Here is a 21,878-nt window from a genome sequence, read left to right as displayed (position 1 = left end):
ACTTTCACAATCTATACAAATATCAAATCATCATGTTGTACACTTTAAATATGACAGTTCTGTCAATTATAAGGCTGGAAAAAATTGGCTGTTTAAAGCAAACTTGATAATAATAAAGTATGTGGGTTTATAACATGCAGAAATAAAATATATGATAAAAATAGCACAAGATGACAGTGCAGGATGGAAGTATATTGTTGTAAGATTCTTGTGTGAAATGGTATATTACTTAAAGGTAAATTAATAAAGTTAGATATATAAACCCTAGAGTAACTACTAAAAATAATAAAACAAAAGGTATAGCTATCAGCCAATAATGGAGATAAAAATGGAATCACAAAAAAATACTCTATTAATCCAAAAGAAAGTAGAAAAACATGAAGAAAGAGGAACAAGGATGAGACACGTAGAAAACAGAGAGCAAGACGGCAGATTTAAACTTGATCATATTGAAAATAAATGTAAACTGTCTAGACACTATGCTTAAAAGGCAGAGATTATCATAATGGATAAAAGAAAAAAAGCAAGACTCAATGATATACCATCTGCAAGAATTAGTTGGTCAATGACACTAATGTTCCTAAGGTCTACAAAAATATAAAATAGCCTCTTCCCTATACCTGGGAAATTACTGGATAGTGCAGGAAGGAGGGCCCAGAAAGGTCCTCACTTCACAGTGGGTCAAGAAATTTTGCGTCAATAAAAAATTTCGCTGCCAGGGAGTGAACAAATGCAGAAAGTCAGACAGAATTACGGATTCTGCCTTTCTGGCAGCCCTAACAGAATGTGCTGAGAAGACAGACACTTTGGGTGAATTCAAGCCTCCCAGCCACATGGAGAATAACATAAATTTGAAAAGGCTGGGGGAGTCAGTTGTCCTAATTCATATCACACTGACCCCCTGAGGCTTCTGCAAAATCAAGCCCCCGATACCAATTAACTCTACAACAGTCATTGTGCAATGTGGAAAAACTTGGTGCTGTACCCAGTCAAGGATTACATCATTTGCAGGAGCTAACAGACATGTTGGCTACATCCTGGCAAGTAGGGCTATCAAACATGCACGTCAGCCTGCTGAGCAAGTCAGCCCAATAAAATAGGTAACCAGGCAATGGCCCAGCATTTTCCTCCTCTGTGAAGTAGAAAGAAGCAAGATATACATTTCACTCAGTCTCTTTCATAAATAGGAAGGTATGAGCAACTGCATTTTTTGCCATACAGGTAATTTCCCTGATAAGCATTACAAAGTGACAAAAAAAAATTTCTTAAGAGTTAGGGCAGGGCGGTTAGCACTACTGGATCAGCCTGAGCTTGAATTCCTGGAAAGTAGCAGACAACAACAGAATAGTTTCAAAATTTTACATAGCCCCTTAACATGGATTGTGGTTTTTAAAGCCAATGAGCAAATACTGAGGAAGTGTGTCTTAAGGATAGTCAGAGCTGAGTGAGAGTAGACAGTCTTACAGTGGGTTGTTTTACCCAAGGATCTAGGTGACAAACATGGAGCCAGGATTCATAAGGGAAATCAAGGCAGCCAATGAAATAATCAGGTGATGAGGGAAGCGGGAAAGCCAAGTGGGTGACTTTTTCTGAGGAGCGGTATAAATGCTTGCATTCGTTTTCTATGGCTATTGTAACAAATTACCACAAACTTAGTGGCCTAAAATAACACAAATTTATTATCTTACAGTTCTGTTAATCAGAAGTCTAACGCGGATCTCACTGGGCTAAGATCAAGGTGTCAGGAGGATACATCTTTTTGGGGGGCTATATGGAAGAATTTGTTTCTTTGCCTTTTCCATCTTGTAGAGGTCGTCCTCCTTCCTTGACTGTGGCCCCTCCCTCCAACTTCAAAGCTAGCAACAGCAGACCTAGCCCTTCTCACACTGCCATCTCTGGTTCTCTCTTCCAATTCCCTCTTCCACTTTTAGGGACCCATGATTACAGTGGGATCACCAAATTAATCCAGGATAATCTCCATATTTTAAGGTCAGGTGAATAGCAATCTTAACTCCCCTTTACCATGTAACCTACCATATTCAGAGGTTCCAAGGTCTGAATGTGAACATACTGGCAGGGGTGGGGGGATGGCGACCACATTACTCTGCCTACCACAGCGCTGCCAGCAGCTTTCCATAGGGACGTCTCTACTGATTTCCATGAATAAAGCAATGCTGTTTAAAGAGGGGAAACAGCACAGATTCGGGGAAATACAGGTAGCCATTGTGATTCCAAGTCTGTGATTCTGTAGATCTTCAGGAAGAGGTGTGGACAAGGCTGCCAAGAAAGCATCAACAGTACTGCAGATTGGACTGGCTCAGTATAGAGTGGCTGGGAAACTTAGTGCCACTAAGAAGCACAAAGACACAAAAAAAGGGGGGGGGGGGTTAGGGGAGGGTCAGGGTTTGAGTCCAAGATGTGGTACTAACTGCAAGATCTTACTTACGCAAGTCACTTAACTGCTGTGTCCTACTTTTCTCTTCTGCAAAATGAAAAAGTTGATTTAAATTATCTTCTAAAGTCTCTTCCAAGTCAAAGTGCTATGATGTAATGTAATAGGGGAGAAAGGAAATAAAGAGACCAGAAGTTTACTCTCCTTAAATTTAAAACCAGGGCTTAGCATTTCATCTTCCCATGGGAATGGAGAATAGGAGACTTTTTTATTTTGAAGTCAAATAAATGATACCTTGTAAACACTAAGTATGTGGGAAAATCTGACTCTCTATAGCATCAGTTCTTAAATTTTTGACTAATCCATGTAAACTTAAAAAGCCAACAGATGACATATTTTGATGATTCTAATAATTAAAATATATAAAATGATAATATTATACCATTAGGAAAAGAAAGAAAATCTTAGGTTAACCAATCTTTGGTGCTGGGGAGGAAGGATTGGGAACAGTGGAGGAACCAGTTCCTAGGAAGCAGGAAGTGTCATTCAGGACAAATTATAAGTTATGAAACTGGTAACTAACATATTAATAAACACCTAGAACACAACCTTAAAAACAAAAAAAATAATCAAATGCCCAGTCTACATGATTTCAGAATACTAATTTTAAAAAGGTAAAGTATTGAAATATCCTATGTAGTTTATCCTTATTACACAAGAATATTGCCCCATGATATGTGAATACTTACTGATTGTAGCAATTCTCAGGTATTCAATATAACTTAATGTCCAGAAACAATACCTAGGCTTTTTGCCAGAAAGAACTGATAATAATCATTAACATCCTACACAAATGTACCAGAGGAATACAGAAAAGTATAAAGAATTACAGGCAACCTAAAAGTAAAGGGATATCTCCTCTAAAATAATAATCCAGATATCCACTTTTTGGCCTCAATTAACACTTACATAAATATTAGTAAGGTAGGCTTTGGGAATTCAGAAATAAATCTATCTGGGTAATTTATACAGTGAGGAGAGAGCTACAGGGTTTGTACATGACTGCCTGTTCTGAATGGTGAATGTGTAAAAGAAAGCTATGTGGAGCCAGCAGTCTAAGGACATCATAGCTGGAATCAGGGCTACAGTATTTACAGAGTGATCATGGGAGGAAAGTTGTGGTTCTGGTGACAATGAATTAAACATTTGGAAACCTAAGCCCCAGTCCCCATATTCTCTAAAGGCCTAGGTTTGCTCACCTGTAAAATAACAAGGTTCTAGTATTTGAGAGGATAACAGCTATTTTTCACATTTACTGAGGACAAATATTAAGAAGCAGGCGTACACTGTCAAATGAACGCCTTATGATGGATAAGGGAATAATTTTACATTAGAAAGTTTTGTTAAATATTGCAACATGCCATCAAAAGAGCCTGTAAATTACTTTTTTGTTTAATAGTAAATTTTACTTCTAGAGCAGTTTTAGGTTCACAGGAAAGTTGGGCAGGAAGTACAGAGAGCTCCCATGTATCCCCTGCCCCCATACACACAGCCTTCCCCACTATCAACATCCTGAACCAGAGTGGGACACTGATTACAATCAATAAACCTACAGTGACACATCGTCATCATCCAAAGTCCATAGTTTGCATCAGGGTTCACTCTTGGCGTTAACATTCTATAGGTTTTGACAAACGTATTAACAACATGTATCCACCATTACAGTATCCTAGAAAACAGTGTCACTGCCCTAAAAGTCCTCTTGATTTTGCCCATTCATCCCTCCCTCCCTGCCAACCCCTGGCAACCACTGATCTTTCTACTCAAATTACCTTGTTTTAAGGTCAAAGGCTTTCCTAGGACAAAGGAGGAAAGACTTTCTATGTGGCCATTCAACGTCCTAAGCTGTCTTTACTCGCTGTCATACAACGTCACAGAGCACCTGAGCTTTGTCACTATTGTAACAGTACAGTATAAGGAAACTCCCAGGAGAATGAAAATATTTCATGCAAGAAATTTAATATAAGTTATTGGTACATTAATTATAACAATATTCTGATATTGTACTCCTCTAAACTTCAAAGAATTTTAGAGAATGTGGTACAAGGTGACGAGAGTTGAAAGCAAGCAAGCAGTATTTTTGTCCTTACCATTTTTTCCCAGTGGTCTTTAATATTTATGATGTTATTTTCAATCTTTATTTTTCAACAGATGCTAAAGGTATAGCTAAAATAAAAGAAACTGGCATTTCCTGCTCCTGATAGTAATAAAAAGGCTTCATCATAATGCCCTACCAGCTTCTGCTTCCCAGCTTTCCGTCAAGAAATGAAAAATTAAGTTCACTGTGTGGCTCATTCTACAGATCAAACTCCAGCTTTTATAATTTTTTTTTTTTTTAACAGCAGTGGTCAAAGTACTGGAAATCAACAGCTGCCAAAAAGCAGAACCTGGCAATTTACATCCATGAGACATACGTCACAGTTAAGCAAAACCATGGTGGCCATTCCTCAGAGCTCTTCCCTGACTCAAGCCTGACTTAGGGCTTGACTAAGGGCTGTTTTGCAAGCCCTAACCCCAGACTCAGAACCACAGTCAGGCAGGTACGGAAGACCCGAACTGCCCTGGATAACTGGGTGAGGCCCTCGTCACCTAGAGCACGTTTCCACTTGCCAAAAGAGCTCATTTCCAGTCAGACAGGGGGGATAGAGCTGATGAGAGAGAAGGCAGAAAAGACCATGGTCTCTTATGGGTCTCCAACTACAATACACTGCCAGGAGGCCAGTTTTCATATGAAGTGTTATCTTGGATTTTCAAGCCATCTTCTACGTATCATGTATCATTTTGGTTCACCATATAACCTAAGGCGAGTACACTTTGATACGAAATCTTGTCGTTCAAGGCAGGCAGCGTAAGATCTGATTTTTTTTTTTTAATTTATTTATTTTTGGCTGTGTTGGGTCTTTGTTGCTGCGCGCAGGCTTTCTCTAGTTGCGGCGAGCGGGGGCTACTCTTCATTGCAGCGCGCGGGCTTCCCATTGTCGTGGTTTCTCTTGTTGCAGAGCATGGGCTCTAGGCACGCGGTCTTCAGTAGTTGTGGCTCGCGGGCTCTAGAGCACAGGCTCAGTAGTTGTGGCACACGGGCTTAGTTGCTCCGTGGCATGTGGGATCTTCCCAGATCAGGGATCGAACCCATGTCCCCTGCATTGGCAGGCGGATTCTTAACCACTGTGCCACCAGGGAAGCCCAAGATCTGATTTTTAAAAATCAAATCTTCCCTAGTAGAGGGGACAGTGACTAGAATGGGTGGGGGAACAAGTGTGGCTTCTGGATGGCTAGTAACGTTCTGTTTCCTGATTTGGGTGCTCATTAGACAATGTGTGCAGGTGCGTACTTTTATCAGTGTTCATGAAATACTTCAATAACAAACTCAAACCAAAACAAAAATCAACCATTCAGCAATAGAAACAGAGAGTAATAGGTAAGAATAGGCAATTCACAGAAACTCAAAAGGCCAATAAACTCTGAAAAGAAGTCCCATCCCTCTTGAACTCCAGAATCCTTTCCCTAATGCCCTCAGAAACACCTCTATCATCCCCAGTTATTCAACCTTTTCTCAGACATTCCTGCTTGGGACACAACCCTGGCTGCACATACAACCACCTGGGAGTTTTAAAAAATTACCTAAGCCTGAGCTCCACCTCAGACTATCTGAGTCAGAATCTCCAGGGGCTGGGACCCAGGAAATGGTATGTTTACAAGCCCTCCCTGGTGATTTAAATGTGCAACCAGGGTTGAAAGCCACTGCCAACTGAAACTTGGCTCTCCCTGCAGCCCTCTTCAGTCCAGCTGTCTTTATTCTCACACTCTTCCCCCCATTAGGCTGGAGGCAAGAGAGATGCTCTTATTTCTCATTGCCACTTCCAAACCACCGTCACACCTGCTCCCTAAGATTCCAGCTTTCAATCTCACATTATCAGACCACACCATCCCTAATTCTCCTGTTGCAGTCATCAACATGACACCCCCAACCTCACTCCCTAATGGTTTTACCTCGTGGCTCTGATACTCTCTCCAACACTGTTCTTATCAAAATGCATAACTTAAGAAATCAAAAAATACCTTGAGACAAAAGAAAATGGAAAAACAACATACCAAAACTTATGGGATGTAAAAAGAAATGAAATTGAGTTATTTGTAGTGAGGTGGACAGACCTAGAGTCTGTCATACTGAGTGAAGTAAGTCAGAAAGAGAAAAACAAATACCGTAGCTAACACATATATATGGAATCTAAAAAAAAACTGGTTCTAATGAACCTAGGAGCAGGTCAGGAATAAAGACGCAGACGTAGAGAATGGACTTGAGGACACGGGGAGGGGAAAGGGTAAGCTGGGATGAAGTGAGAGAGTGGCATGTACATATATACACTACCAAATGTAAAATAGATAGCTAGTGGGAAGCAGCCGCATAGCACAGGGAGATCAGCTCGGTGCTCTGTGACCACCTACAGGGGTGGGATAGGGAGGGTGGAAGGGAGACGCAAGAGGTAGGGGATATGGGGATATATGTATATGTAGAGCTGATTCACTCTGTTATACAGCAGAAACTAACACACCATTGTAAAGCAATTATACTCCAATAAAGATGTTAAAAACAAACAAAAAACAAACAAAACTTAAATGCCTACATGAAGAAACAAGAAAAATCTCAAATGAACAACCTTACATTACACCTCAAGGAACTAGAAAGGAAAAAACAAACGAAGCCCAAAGTTTATAGAAGGAAAGAAATAAAGATTAGAGCAGAAATAAATGAAATAAAGACTAAAAAGACAATGGAAAAGATCAATGAACTAAGAGCTGGTTCTTTGAAAAGATAAAATGGACAAACCTTTAGCTAGACTCATCAAGAAAAAAAAAAAAAAACCTTTAGCTAGACTCATCAAGAAAAAAACAAAAAAAAGAAAGGACTCAAAGTCCAAAATGAAAGGGGAAACGTTGCAATCAATACCACAGAAATACAAAGGATCATAAGAGACTACCATGAACAATTATATGCCAACAAATTTGACAATCTAGAAGAAATGGATAAATTCCTAGAAATAACATGATGATTTAAATATCCGCACAGATGACCCCTGACGTCCTCCTCTCCTCTCAGAAGGTGGTCCTTCACTTGACTACAGCTATTCATTCACACAGTCATACCCTAGAACTTGTCGTAGCCAATAACTTGACCCCCTCCACAATCCCAATCTCCAGCATCCTACTCTCCAGCCACCCCCTCATTTTTTCAGCTCACCTCCTCAAATATCTTTACTCCCATACTTTTTTTTATACAAATTTATTCATTTATTTATTTTTGGCTGCAATGGGTCTTTGTTGCTGTGCACAGGGTTTCTCTAGCTGTGGCGAGCGGGGGCTACTCTTCGTTGCGGTGCGGCGGGCTTCTCGTTGCAGTGGCTTCTCTTGTTGTGGAGCACGGGCTCTAGGCACACGGGCTTCAGTAGTTGTGGCACACAGGCTCCGTAGTTGTGGCACATGGGCTTAGTTGCTCCACAGCATGTGGGATCTTCCTGGACCGGGGATCAAACCTGTGTCCCATGCATTGGCAGGCACATTCTTAACCACTGTGCCACCGGGGAAATTCCTTTACTCCAGTATTTTAAATCCCAGTTCTACAATCCATTGATCCTACCACCTTTTACTGTCCCCTTCACCCAACCTAGAGTCCGTGGTCCATCATTACAATCCCACTCTTTTGAACACGCCCTCAACTATCTTGACCCCTCTTCCTCTATCATTATCACCAGGCAAACCCCAATCCTAGATAAATCCTACCTCCACCTTATCTGCACAGGTGAATTGTTTAACTCTGCTGACTGACCTCACTATATACCAATGACCACTGACTCCAAGTGGGCCATGCTGTGGCCCTGTAATCATAGACAATTTCTCTATTGTCCTGAATGATTAGATCACACCTTTTCCTCTCATCTCACTTCTACACCTCCTTCCCCCTCCCAGGCTTCTTAATTCACTGAGAAAATAAAAGCAGTCAGAATCTATCAGTTTACCTACATTTGTGCCAAAGTACTCTTGCCTTCCCTCTGCCACCATGGATGTGCTCCTATTAAAACCAGTCCCTCCACTGTATGCTAGATCCCATCTCCTTTCATCTGCTCAACCTCATTCCAGCAATTCTCCCCTCTCTCTTATACATCATCAATTTCTCCCTCTTTACTGTATCACTCATATCAGCATCAAACACGCTATAACAGCCCCCATCTTTGAAAAAACTTTAATCCCGTGTCTTCTTCTAGCAACAGTCCCATTTCTCTACTCTGCCGTGGAGAGAAATTCTTCAAAAGAGGTGTCTATTTTTGGTATCTCCAAATCCTGTCTTCCCATTCTCTGAGGGTATACCAACCTAGTCTTTTTTTTTTTTTTGGCTGCGTTGGGTCTTCATTGCTGTGCACGGGCTGTCTCTAGTTGCAGCCGGCAGGGGTTACTCTTTCGTTGTAGCACACAAGCTTCTCATTGCAGTGGTTTCTCTCGTTCCCGAGCACAAGCTCTAGGCGCACGGGCTTCAGTAGTTGTGGCACACGGGCTCAGTAGTTGTGGCTCACGGGCTCTGGAGCACAGGCTCAGCAGTTGTGGCACATGGGCTTAGCTGCTCCGTGGCATGTGGGATCTCCCCAGACCAGGGTTTGAACCTGTGTGCCCTGCACTGGCAGGCGGATTCTTAACCACTGCGCCACCAGGGAAGCCCCACCAACCTAGTCTTTATCTCCTCGCTACTCCACAGAAAAAGCTCCTGTGAAAGTCTTTAATGACCTCCATATTGTTAAAACCAAAGGTCAAGTCTCAGCACTCACCTTACTTGATCTATCAGAGCATATCTGACATCACCAACCAATCCTTCTTTGAAACAGATTCCGAACTAGGCTTCTAGGGCACTCTGGTTCTCCTCCTCCCAACCGAGCACTCATTTTCAGTCTCTCTTGTTGGTAAGCATCATCTTTCTGACCTCTGAACATTGGGCTGACCCAGGGATCTTCTCGGACTTCTTTTCTATCTCCACATTCATCCCTTCATCCAATCTCACAGCTTAAACCCCTCCTCTATGCTGACATCCTTGCCTCTAGCTCAGACTTCTTCATATTCCAGACTCATGTATCTACCTTCCTCATCAACATCTTAACCTAAATGCTAAGGAGGCATCTAGAACATGCTTGCCCCAAATCAAACTCCTGAATTCTCTCTTCTCCCCAAACCTGATTCTCCCAGGAATTTCTTTCAATGAATGGCAACTCTAACCTTCCCACTGTCCCGGCCAAAAACTTTCGTACATTTTCTCTCACATCCCACATATAAAATATCAGCATACCTTGTTGACTCTGCTTACAAATATATCCAGACTGTGAACACTTTTCATCACCTTCATCTCTACCCTGGACTAAGTCACCATCATCTTGCTTGAATTATAACGACTCCCTAATCAGTCTCCTTGTTTCTCCCATTAGCCTCTCTTACAGTCTCCTCTCAGCACCACAACACTCTATGATCCTTTTAAAGACTAAATGAGACGATGTCTCTCCTCTGTTCAAAATCCTCACATTTCAGATGGTAATCACATTCAAGGTAAAAGACAAAATCTCCATAATGGCCTATGAGGCTCACTATTCATTCTCTCACCTCACCTCCTACTACCCCCTTGCTTACTCTATTTCAGCTGCCCTGACTTCCTTGTGATTCTGTGAACATGTCACACACAAGGATCGTCTCATTTGTTATCCTCTCTGCCTGGAATGTTCTTCCTCCAGTGATCCACAAGGTACTTGCTCTCTTCTCTCTCTCCACAGCACTTATTACCATCTAAGACACTGTGTATTTTCCTGTCTATTCACTTTCTGCCTCCGTTTACTAGAATGTAAGCACACGGGACTTAGCAGTACTCGGTTCATCCGTTGTGTGAATGAATGGTACTTATGCTCATTAATAATCAGTAAAGCGCAAATTAGAGCAATATGAAAAGTCATTACCTACCGATCATATGCCAAGAATTTAAGTCGGATAAAACCAAGAACGATCGGAGCATGGAACAGAAACTTTTATACACCAGTGGTGGGAGTATAAGGCAAGTACTTTAAAGAACAATTTGGCAAAAATATCTAGCAAAGCTGAAGATGCATACGCCCTTCAACCCAGCACTTACACCTCTATGTATATATCCTAGACCCTAGGGCCCACAGCAACTCTCTTACAAGTACACAAGAAGAGCTCTGCAAGAATACTCACTTCCATGTTGTTTGTAAATGCAAAACAACCAGAAATCTAAATACCTACCAACAGGAAATGTATAACTTATAATAGATACATATAACAGAGTACTATGTAACAGCTAAATGATTAATGACCAACCTACAAATATCAACATGCTTGTTAATACGCTGAACGAATGAAAAGCAACTTGCAGAATGGTAAGTATTATAGTATGATGCTATGTGTGTGTGTATATGTATGTGTGTGTGTGTGTATATATATATATACACACACACACACATACATATACACACACACATATAATTGAATATATGTAATTGAAAACACAGAAAATGAACCAATCTTGTATGTAACTATACTTCTATATAATAATATGTATCAGGACAGTGGTTACCTGTGAGGAGGAAGGGAAAAAGAGAGAAAAACAGAATCAGGGAGGATTATACAGGGTGCTTCAACTGTACCTATTTTGTTTTATTTCTTAAAAAAGAAAAGCCTGTAAAGTTTGGGAAAATATTAGAATTTGACAGAAGCAGATGACAGCTATATGGGTATTTGTTAAGTTATTCTCTAAACCCTGCTGTAATCTTAAAATATTCATAATTTTAACCAAGTATATTACATTCTAAGAAAACTTATATGATTAAAATTTCCTATTTCCAAACTTCGTAAATAACAATGGCCAGCTTCTTCTAATTGAAATGAATGGTAAGGCTGCCAAGGCTTCTCTGAGAATTCTGGAATTCCGCAAGAAGAGGGCTGGCTGCCAGCACACTCACTCTTCCACCTCAGCTTCCTTTCCTTGAAAAGACCTTCGAGTGGCATGTTTCTATTTAAATATTAATCTGTAAACACTACCACATAAATACACCCTAGGGAGGGCTGTGAAGTGGAAATGCAATTTGAAGCAGACACAGCAATCGGCACCAAGACCCATGTGAGTTTCTAAAACCACCAGTTGGTACAGATGACTGATGTAAAGGTAGATAACTACTCTTTCACTTAGAGCCTTAGGCTCCTGAATTACAGTAGGACCGGTGAGATCTCTTCTGTTTTCTCAGACCTTCTACCAAAATTAGAAAGTGCCTATGTAACTTGAACTCAGAAGAAAAATTCTCAAGATCACTTATTAATTAGAATAATACAGGATAAAAATCCAGAAACATTAAAGCATAATCTTTAGGAAAACTCATGACTGCAAGGTCAAAACAGAAGTTGTGGAATCACATATAACATGAAAAACTAATGTTTAGCCCTTAGATAAATCAGACAGGTTAATTTCACTGACAGCAACAAAACCAACTTGCTCTTATAAGCAAGACTGTTTTTAAAAATCTCAAACATGAAAACTAATACACAATTTGCAGAAGCAAAGGCATAAACCCAGCTGACTGGTATAAATGACAAACCTCTCCGTGCTATGGTTTCCTTGCTGTAATACCCTGTACTGAATACTTGCCACCCACTAACATTAACACAGAAGAACCTTTGAGAATCACAGGACAAAAGGCAATGCAAAACCTGCTTTATAACCAGAGTGAAGGTTTAGAGCTGATTCACTAGGCAGCCATGAGCTGAAAATGATGAAGTAACTAGCACAAGAACAACTCTATTTTTCTAATTATTTGTATAAATTGTGTTAGTGGCTACGTGATGTGAATCAATAGCTTGCCATACTTGTGATTCGTACTTCGTTGGGTACTTGGTTTCCAAGGACACTAATCTAAACTAGGATGTGCTTTTAAAGCCCGTTATCAGCCATTACCGATTAAATAATCTTCACAAGGAGATATTGCTTGGAGGGTACACCAAGCACACACTTCTACCACACAAATGTTCCGTCTGTATGAGGGCTGATAGATCCATTCTGAAAAGCGTCTGCACGTTTGAAAGTCAGAAGCCCTCACCACCACGACCGCTTTATATTAGCTTAAATGTTTTTGCAATTGTCCACCAGAAAGTTTCAAATTCCGCCGGGATTTATTTACACTGAAGAGGCATCTAGAGCTTGGGAAAAGTCAACAGCAGCACGGGTTAGAAAAGCTACACTTATATTTTGACTGCCTTCATCAAATTATAGGAGTGGGAGGTGAAGACACTGAGACACTCAGAAGAACGAACCCTTAAAGGTGAATCCTGCACTCTGATACACTAGGATCAAACGCAGAAGTCACACATACCCCTTCGCTTGGTAAATTTTACAGGAAGAACAATGGGGAGTGCATAGTTCATCCTGTCATGAGAGGAGACAGTCAATGCACCTTTCTGGATGTAACCTAGGTACTTATTATAATTTAAAGTTCTTAATTCACTTTATTAATTACAGAGTTAATTATGTCTGTGTAAAGGGAACCGTGGGCTTTGCAGAGTCAACTTGTTATTTGTTTTTTAAAAAAAGTGAAAATTTTTTTCTCTAAGTACTAATTAGCATGGGTGTGTTTTATATTCGCTCCTAATACAGTTTCCAATCTTGAAAGATAACCACAGACAGCACCACTGTCACACTGTCACAAAAAGGAAATTTTAAACAATTCTGTTAGAAATGTTTTAACTGATTCATTATGTCCTGGAGAGAAGCTTATTTGATATCTTACAAGTAATACCACAGCTATTTAGAATGCTGTTAACATCCCAATTCCTAATTAGCATAACATACATGCTATCACTTCAGAATGAGAACTATCTTAGAAGTCCTGGCCAAAGGCATTTGAGAAATAAGTTGAAAGAGAAATTGGGCGGGAGGTGGGGAATTCCTGGGGCATGATTAGAGTCAGCCTGACTTTCCAAATACACAAATGCCAGGGCATGGGACTATTTTAGGTACATTTTTGGTCTGCCCTTTTGATTCTTCATCTGGTAGATCTACATTAAGGATTATAAATATATTTATATATCAATATTTAACATCACTTTGTAAGCACTTAAAGGGCAAGGGAAAACTTAACTTCTGCCTCTTTAGTGTCCCTCACTCAACAAAAATCAAGACTATGCCAGCAAATCCCGGAGGCTCTATGATTCTGCTGGATCTTGTCCAAATTAGGCTCTAAATATTTAGCATATTTAGCCTCATCTGGTGGCCCATTTATTCTTTAAATTGGAGAAGGAAGTATGGACCATAATAAGTAATGTAAAACCTCAAATCAGTAATAATATTCCAACATCAGTGTAAATTAATGCTTTTGGAGTTGTTCAATTTGAGTCATAGATACATGGCTGTATGTTACCCTAATTTTGTCTATGTATGAAATTTTCCATAATAAAAGAACAAAAAATGCAAGCCTCTGAAAGTAGCCTGATTTGTCTCATGGAAAAATTCTTTAGACCCACATTCTAACTAATTCTGTCCTCAGACTGCAAATATAATTTCTGGTAGCATCAGAGAAAATAACTAGCAGAGAAGCCGTGATAAGTGTTCCAAAAATGTAGGATGATCCCTGAACGTAAATGAGGGGAAGAAAAAAACTTAAATTTATAGTTTAATACTCAAGCTCATACTGATCTTGCTGTATTTTATTACAGTAGTTCCATTTTAAAAAATGGGACAGCTAATGTTCTTTACAGCTTACAAATGTAGTAAGTTAAGAAAATGAAGCCATAGCAACATTGGCTTCTGCACCCAGAACAAATACCTCTCTACTAGGTGCTCTGTAAAGAAGTACTTCTCAGTTTATCCTAGACTCAGAGGCGTCCCCCGCCTCGAAGAAATTATAATATGGACTAACGTATCATTTTATCAACAGCAGTAATGAGTTGATTAGGCCGATACATCCTGCCTACCTTACCTATTTTCATTTCTACAAAAGAAAGCTACAAACAAAACCAAAAAGCTTATGTAGACTCAGAACAATATATGACTATGAAGAATTCTTTTCATAAAAGGTTAAAATACTTCTTTACCACTAAATTATTTTTAAGGAATAAAGTGTGAAAACTCTTTTAGTAACTAACAAATAAAAGTAGAGAAAAAATTTCATCTTTTGTATTACTGAAAACCTTTTATACAAATGCTTAGAGTATTTTGATTCGAAAGCTAAAAATGCATGCAGTAATATTAGAATCTTCAGTGACCCTTTATTCTCTATACCTTGAACCTGTTTAAATTCTGCTTTGAGCCCCTTATTTATTCTATGAGCCTTCCTAAGAATTCAAGGGTTAACGCATAACCTAGAAAAGAATGCCACTTAAATTTAGTGGAGAAAATAGAGAAATTTTACTTATTTAAAAAAGTATGAGGGGAGAGGGGGTAGGACTAGGTAAGAATGACCATTTAACTGTATTAGGAATACTGGTGTGCAATAAGATATTTTTTAAAAAGAGGAAAAGATTGTTTAATATCACCATTATTAATACTAATTGATATAGCTGATATGACTGTATAGGAAGATAAAACAAAGAAATTACTCAAAACTATTACCAAAGAATCAATGAGGTTAATCAAGTGTGATATAAATGATAATCATAAAAGCCAACGTTTTTGTAAATACTCAGCAATTAGAAGAAATTTGAAAATATTCCATTTGCAATTTGAAAAATAAATATATTAAAACTTCTTAAATTTAATAGAATGTATGTAACTTTTATAAAACCACAAACCTCCTGGGTTAAAAATAAGGTTTCTGGGCTTCCCTGGTGGCGCAGTGGTTGAGAGTCCGCCTGCCGATGCTGGGGACGCGGGTTCGTGACCGGGTCCGGGAAGATCCCACATGCCGCGGAGTGGCTAGGCCCGTGAGCCATGGCCGCTGAGCCTGCGCGTCCAGAGCCTATGCTCCGCAACGGGAGACGCCACAACAGTGAGAGACCCGCGTACCACAGCAACAACAAAAAATAAGGTTTGAAACAATAGAAAAAAATACCCCCAAAAGTGACAGCTTCCACTGTTTACAATTAAGACTTTTCTACAATGAAAACTAAAACAACAAATGTGTCATAAGAGTTTCATTGTACTTCTCATCTTTAAAAAAAATTATACTGTTTGTAGGTCACACAAAAACTTGGAGCATCTGAATTTTCAAGGGCAAAGTCACTTTCTGTATGTGTGCTGGCTAAAACGGCCCCTATCTAATCTTTAAAGAGTTCAAATTTATATCATCAAGCCCCAAATTAATCATTATTCAAAGGACATATGCAAATGCTAACAAATGAGATGGAGAGGTAAGAAGGACAATCTCGTATTGAATATTTACTGGGCATTATAAAGCTGCGTAGTTCTTTCCTTATTTTTCTATTGAAGTTGAACACAAGAAGAAAAGCACGCAGAACATAAAGGTTCCGCTCAGTAAATCAGGACAAGCAAGCATCACGTAGCCACCATGGAGGTGTAGAAATAGAGCACTGCCAGTACCACGAGTCCCCTGCTGATCCGCCCGATCATTAACCCCTTCTTCCTCTCCAAGGGGAACTATCATGACTTGTAAACACTGAGATCATACAGTATATATCCTTTAGCATGTGGGTTCTTTTGCTCAATATTATGTTTTTGAGATACATCCATTTTGTTGTGTGAGCTGAGTTTGTTCATTTTCGTTTACAGTATTTTATTTCTAGGCAGGAACATATAATAATTTACTTACCCACTATATCACAGATGCACATTTTCCACACCTCCCCAATATGAAGCGAGACCAAATAATGCTGCTGTAAGCATTCACATACATACCACTGGGTTGTACCATTCCTGTGAGGAGTGGAACAGCAGGGTCATAACGTATACATACGTTCAGCTTCAACACTGCCAACTAATTTACCCAAGTGGTTGTACCGATTTATATTCCAGCAACAGTGTATGAGAATTTCCTTGCCCATATTCCTACGAACTATTGTTAGTCCTTTTAATTTAGTGTTCTGGTAGGTGTGCAGTAGTTACATGCCATTAGGGTTTTAGTTTGCATTTCTCTAATGACTTGTGGTCTTGAGCACCTTTTCTTATTTTTACTGGACATTTGGCCATCTTTTTGGTGAAGTAGCTGCTCAAGTCTCTCACTCATTTTTCTATTGGGTTGTCTTTTTCTCACTGGTCTGCAGTGACCCCTACCCCCACCCTACTGGCACAGCCACCCCTCACCTCCAAGGAACCGTAACTCCAACAGTGACAATACTACCACAATGAAGACCCCCTGTGGGCAAGTACTCGTCTACGTCATCTCACTAATCCCAGCCCTGTATGGTGTGTTCTATAACTATCCCTATTTTAGAGATGAGGCAAAAACACACAGCCAAGAAATGAGAGAGCCCGGGTTCAAGTCCAAGTCTCCTCTGGGGATCCCAAGCCAGGCACCCCTCACTGCTCTCCTGCCACCATGTGCCCACATAGTCTCACTGCTCACCCAGGAAGCCTCTTGGCTGCAGAGCACACCCCCAGGCCTGTTCCCTCAGTATTCTAAATCCTATCATGCCTTTATTCATTCCACAAACCCTGTGAAAAGAAAATCAAAATGAAGTTGGTATTGCTAACAGAGCTCTCTAAAATGGAGCCAAGAGGCCACCGAGGAAGCTGAGACTTGTACACGTCTCAGCCCAGATGGAAGAGCTCTTTGTCAGACTGCTGCAAATATCTTCTCCCACTCTGTGGCTTGCCCTTTCACTCTCTTTAAAGGTGATTTGTGATGAACAGAAATTCTTGATTTTAATAAAATCCAGTTTATAATTTTCCTTTTGTAGTTAATACTTTTTGTGTGCTCTTTAAGAAAACTTCACATACTCTAAGGCCACATATTTTCCTATACTGCCTCCTAAAATATTTATTGTTTTACCTTTCACAAATAGATCTACAATCCACTGGGAATTTATTTTGAGTGTGATGTGAGATAGGGGTCTTGCTTCACTTTGTTCCAAATGAATATACATGATGCTCTAGCACCATTACTGAAATACATTTCCACTGTTCTGTGTGCCACCTTTCCCATAAATCAATTGTCTGTGTACACATACACTTGTTTCTGGATTCCTTATTCTGTTCCACTGATCTACTGAACCAAGGATATTGTGTATCCTTGTACCAATAGAACACTGTCTTTATTAACCTAGCTTAATTTTCATTAAAAATATTGAGACCTATCAAACAAGTTGTTCCACTTTGTTCTTGAAAAGTGTATGGCCTTGAGCTTCCCTGGTGGCGCAGTGGTTGAGAGTCCGCCTGCCGATGCAGGGGACACGGGTTCGTGCCCCGCTCCGGGAAGATCCCGCATGCCGCGGAGCAGCTAGGCCCGTGAGCCATGGCCGCTGAGCCTGCATGTCCCGAACCTGTGCTCCGCAACAGGAGAGGCCACAACAGTGAGAGGCCCGCGTACCGCAAAAAAAAAAAAAAAGTGTATGGGCTTTTCTCAGCCTTTTGCATTTTCATATAAATGTATCTCTTTTAATGATTGTCACAACCCTGTATGTAACTAAATCTTATCAACCCACTTTAAAAAACATGGCAAAGCAACCCTAAAGAACTTATATTACTTGACCGAGATCATAAAACTGCACAGCCTAGATTTGAACCCAGGAGTGTGTTTGTGCAAAGGGCACACTTTACAATATCCTGCATGCCTATAAACTTAACGTGAAAATGTTAAACCTAAAAATATACACAAGTAAAAATAACAATAGAGTATTATTTTACTACCTATTTAACTTATTATAAGTAACGTTAAGATAACTAATTCTACCAATGCTGGCAAATTTATTGTGAAATTGGTACAACAGTACCAATTCTGCCAATAGAAGTGAAAATTACTACAATTCTTTTAGAGTTCTAAGAAACTAATAGTGATTACTACTAATAAAGGTACAAGAGAACTTGATGTCCTGAAGGATTGATTTAGTTACTGCCTGCTTAAAGCCCGATTGTTATAAAATGTGGGTCATGTCTCACTCCCGTTCTAGTGCTATTAAGGAGATGAAATGGATAGATCTTTGGTAGGTAAAGGAGAGAAAAGATTCATGGACAATTCCCAAATGTCTGGCTTGAGCAAAGGGTACTCATAGAATTAATACTCTATGAATTAATATTTCTTTAGCAGCTAGGCACTGTGGTAAGTGCTTGACATAAATTATCTCATCTCATCCTGCCAACTCTAGCAGGTATTACTGCTGCCCCAAATTACAAATTAAAAAAAAAAATAGGAACAGGAAAGAAAGTACAGGATATCAGATCTTAACTGAAACCTTCAGTTGCTAAGTCCTTTCCACCATAACAAACTGCTAATAACCATGTGATATCTATTTCACAGCTGAGCTGAAAAACTAGCTTTTCCACTGGGGAATATACAAGTGACTGGAAAACAAGAGGCAAGCAGCTGTCAGAATTTCATTGTAACTGAATGTAGTAAGTCACATGGGAGCCTTTTGACATTACTGCCCCTAGCAAAGTCACCTTTGAAAACAATACTACATTTGTTTGCTTGGGGTTTTCTGCCTTTTTTCCCCCTTAAATGCTGGCACTGTAAGCTTAAAAAAAAAGAAAAAAAGATGTTTAGATCTTTAATCTATGTTAGAAACCATGTAATAGCTAACCCCACACTTTTTACAATCCCACTACAGTGACAGCAGAAATCTTGGGATTTGGTTTTTAACATATTCTGACACAAATTATAACCAGGTATTGGGCACCCCTGGTGGCGCAGTGGTTGAGAGTCCACCTGCCGACGCAGGGGATGTGGGTTCCTGCCCTGGTCCGGGAGGATCCCACATGCCACAGAGCGTCTGGGCCCGTGGGCCATGGCCACTGAGCCTGCGCATACGGAGCCTGTGCTCCGCAACAGGAGAGGCCACAACAGTGAGAGGCCCGCGTACCGCCAAAAAAAAAAAACAAACTAGGTATTACATGTATAAAAAACAAGATCCTACTGTATAGCTCAGGGAATTATATTCAATATCTTGTGATAAACCATAATGGAAAAGAATATATACGTGTATAACTGAGTCACTTTGCTGTAAAGCAGAAATTAAACACAACAGTGTAAATCAACTATACTTCAATAAAATTTTTAAACAACAACTAGGTATTACAGACTCATGAAAAGATAAGGGATCATTATGATACACTTTGGTATAACTGGGCAGAAGAAAATAATTTTCTTACATACATAAGAGGATTGTAACTACAAGTAGGGAAGAAATGGATCTGCTTCATTCTGTACTCTTTAGACCACATTAGTAATACTGAGCAATACACTTACTCAATCAGAGTAACAATTTTTATCTAAGAGTTAAGATTTATAATGTAGAGTCCTGGAAATTATTTACAAAGTTTCTATTTCATTGGGTCTGAAGATGGGGCCTAGAAATCTGATTTTTTAAATGTTTCTAGAAAACAGCCAGAAAACAATTAACAAAATGGCAATAAGCACATACCTATCAACAATTACTTTAAATGTAAATGGACTAAATTCTCCAATCAAGACAGTGGCTGAACTGATTAAAAAAAAAAAGACCTATCTAAATGCTGCCTACAAGAGACTCACTTCACATATGAGAAGAAACACAGACTAAAAGTGAAGGGATGAAAAAAAAGATAATCCATGCAAATGGAAACTAAAAGAAACCTAGGGTAGCCATACTTAGACAAAATAGGCATTAAGACAAAGATTGTAGTAAGAAATAAAGAAGGCCATTACATAACGATAAAGGAGTCAATATAACAAGAGGATACATGTGTAAATACTTATGTGCTCCCACCACAGGAGCACATAAATATATAAAGCAAACATTAACAGACCTAAGGGAGAAATAGACCACAGTACTTTAATAGTAGGGAATGTTAATACCACACTTTCACCAACAGATAGGTCATCTAGACAGATAATCAATAGGAAACATTGGCCTTAAATGACACGCTGACCAGATGGACTTACAGACATATACAGGATATCCATCCAAAAGCAACACAATACACATTCTTCTCAAGTGGCACTGGAACATTCTCCAGGATAGATCATATGTCAGGCCTCAACCAAGTCTTTAAAAAATTAAAAAGACTGAAATCACATCAAGCATCTTTTCTGACCACAAAGCTATGAAACCACACATCAGTTACATGAAGAAAACTAGAAAATTCACATATTTGTGGAGATTAAACAACATGCTACTAAATAACCAATGGTCAAAGAAGAAATCAAAAGAGAACTCAAATGACGTTGAGACAATGAAAACGGAAATACAATTTATCAAAACTTACAGGATGCAGCAAAAGTAGTTCTAAGAAGGAAGTCCAAAGCAATAAATGCCTACATCAAGAAACAAGAAAAATGTCCAAGAATCTAACAAGACACCTGAAGGAACTAGAAAAAGAAGAACAAATGAAGCATAAAGTTAGCAGAAGGAAGGAAATAACAAAGATTAGCACAGAAATAAATGAAATAGAGACTAAAATGAGAACAGATAAGATCAATGCATCCAAAAGCTGCTTTTGTTAAAAGATAAACAAAACTGACAAACCTTAGCTAGACTCACCAAGAACAAAGGAGAGAGAACTCAAATAAATATAATCAGAAATTAAAGAGAAGATATTAAAACTGACACCACAGAAACACAAAGGATAATAAGACTACTATGAACAATTATATACCAACAAATTGAACAACCTACAAGGAATGGACAAATTCCTAGAAACATAAACCTAAGAGACTGAGTCATGAAGAAATATCAATAGAAAACTGAACAGACTGAGTGCTAATTAGAAGACTGAAATAATAACCAAAAACCTCCCAACAAACAAAAGTTCAGAACCAGATGGCTTCACTGGTGAATTTAACAAAACATTTAAACAATACCAATCCTTCTCAAACTATTCCCAAAAAAATTAAAGAGAAGAGCACACTTCCAAACTCATTTTGTGGGCCAGCATTACCCTGACACCAAAACCAGAGTAGGACATTACCAAAAAAGATAATTACAGGTGAAAATCCCTGATGAACACAGATTCAAAAATCCTCAATAAAATATTAGCAAACCAACTCAACAATCCATTAAAAGGATCATACACCATGATCAAGTGGGATTTATTCCAGGGCTGCAAGGATGTTTCAACATCCACAAATCAATCAATGTGATACACCACATTAACAAAATGAAAGACAAAAACCTTATGATCATCTTAATGCAGAAAAATGATCTGACAAAATTCCACATCCATTTATGATAAAAAAAGAAAACTCTCAATGAAGTGGGTAAAGAAGGAATGTACCTCAACATAATAAAGGCCATATATGAAAAGCCAACA

The 21,878-nt window shown here is 39.2% G+C and overlaps 1 protein-coding gene across 2 annotated transcripts in view; it reads right to left on the bottom strand.

Annotated features, from left to right (window-relative positions):
* LOC114901866 (cytochrome c oxidase assembly factor 1 homolog) overlaps positions 1-21,878 on the bottom strand; it is a 93,130-nt gene that overhangs the window by 45,441 nt on the left and 25,811 nt on the right. The window contains exon 1 of one of the 2 annotated variants that reach the window (XM_029234036.1): positions 2,447-2,485. The exons of the other annotated variant lie outside the window; for it this stretch is intronic. The gene's annotated coding sequence lies outside the window, so the exon portion shown is untranslated. Of the gene's footprint in view, positions 1-2,446; positions 2,486-21,878 lie in introns of those variants that run through there. 2 annotated transcript variants of the gene reach the window in all.

The sequence above is a fragment of the Monodon monoceros genome, unplaced genomic scaffold (genome assembly GCF_005190385.1).
Source record: "Monodon monoceros isolate NGI ecotype Baffin Bay Population unplaced genomic scaffold, NGI_Narwhal_1 Super_Scaffold_2, whole genome shotgun sequence".
In the NCBI taxonomy this organism is placed as follows: domain Eukaryota; kingdom Metazoa; phylum Chordata; class Mammalia; order Artiodactyla; family Monodontidae; genus Monodon; species Monodon monoceros.
This window is presented reverse-complemented; position numbering and strand designations above follow the sequence as displayed.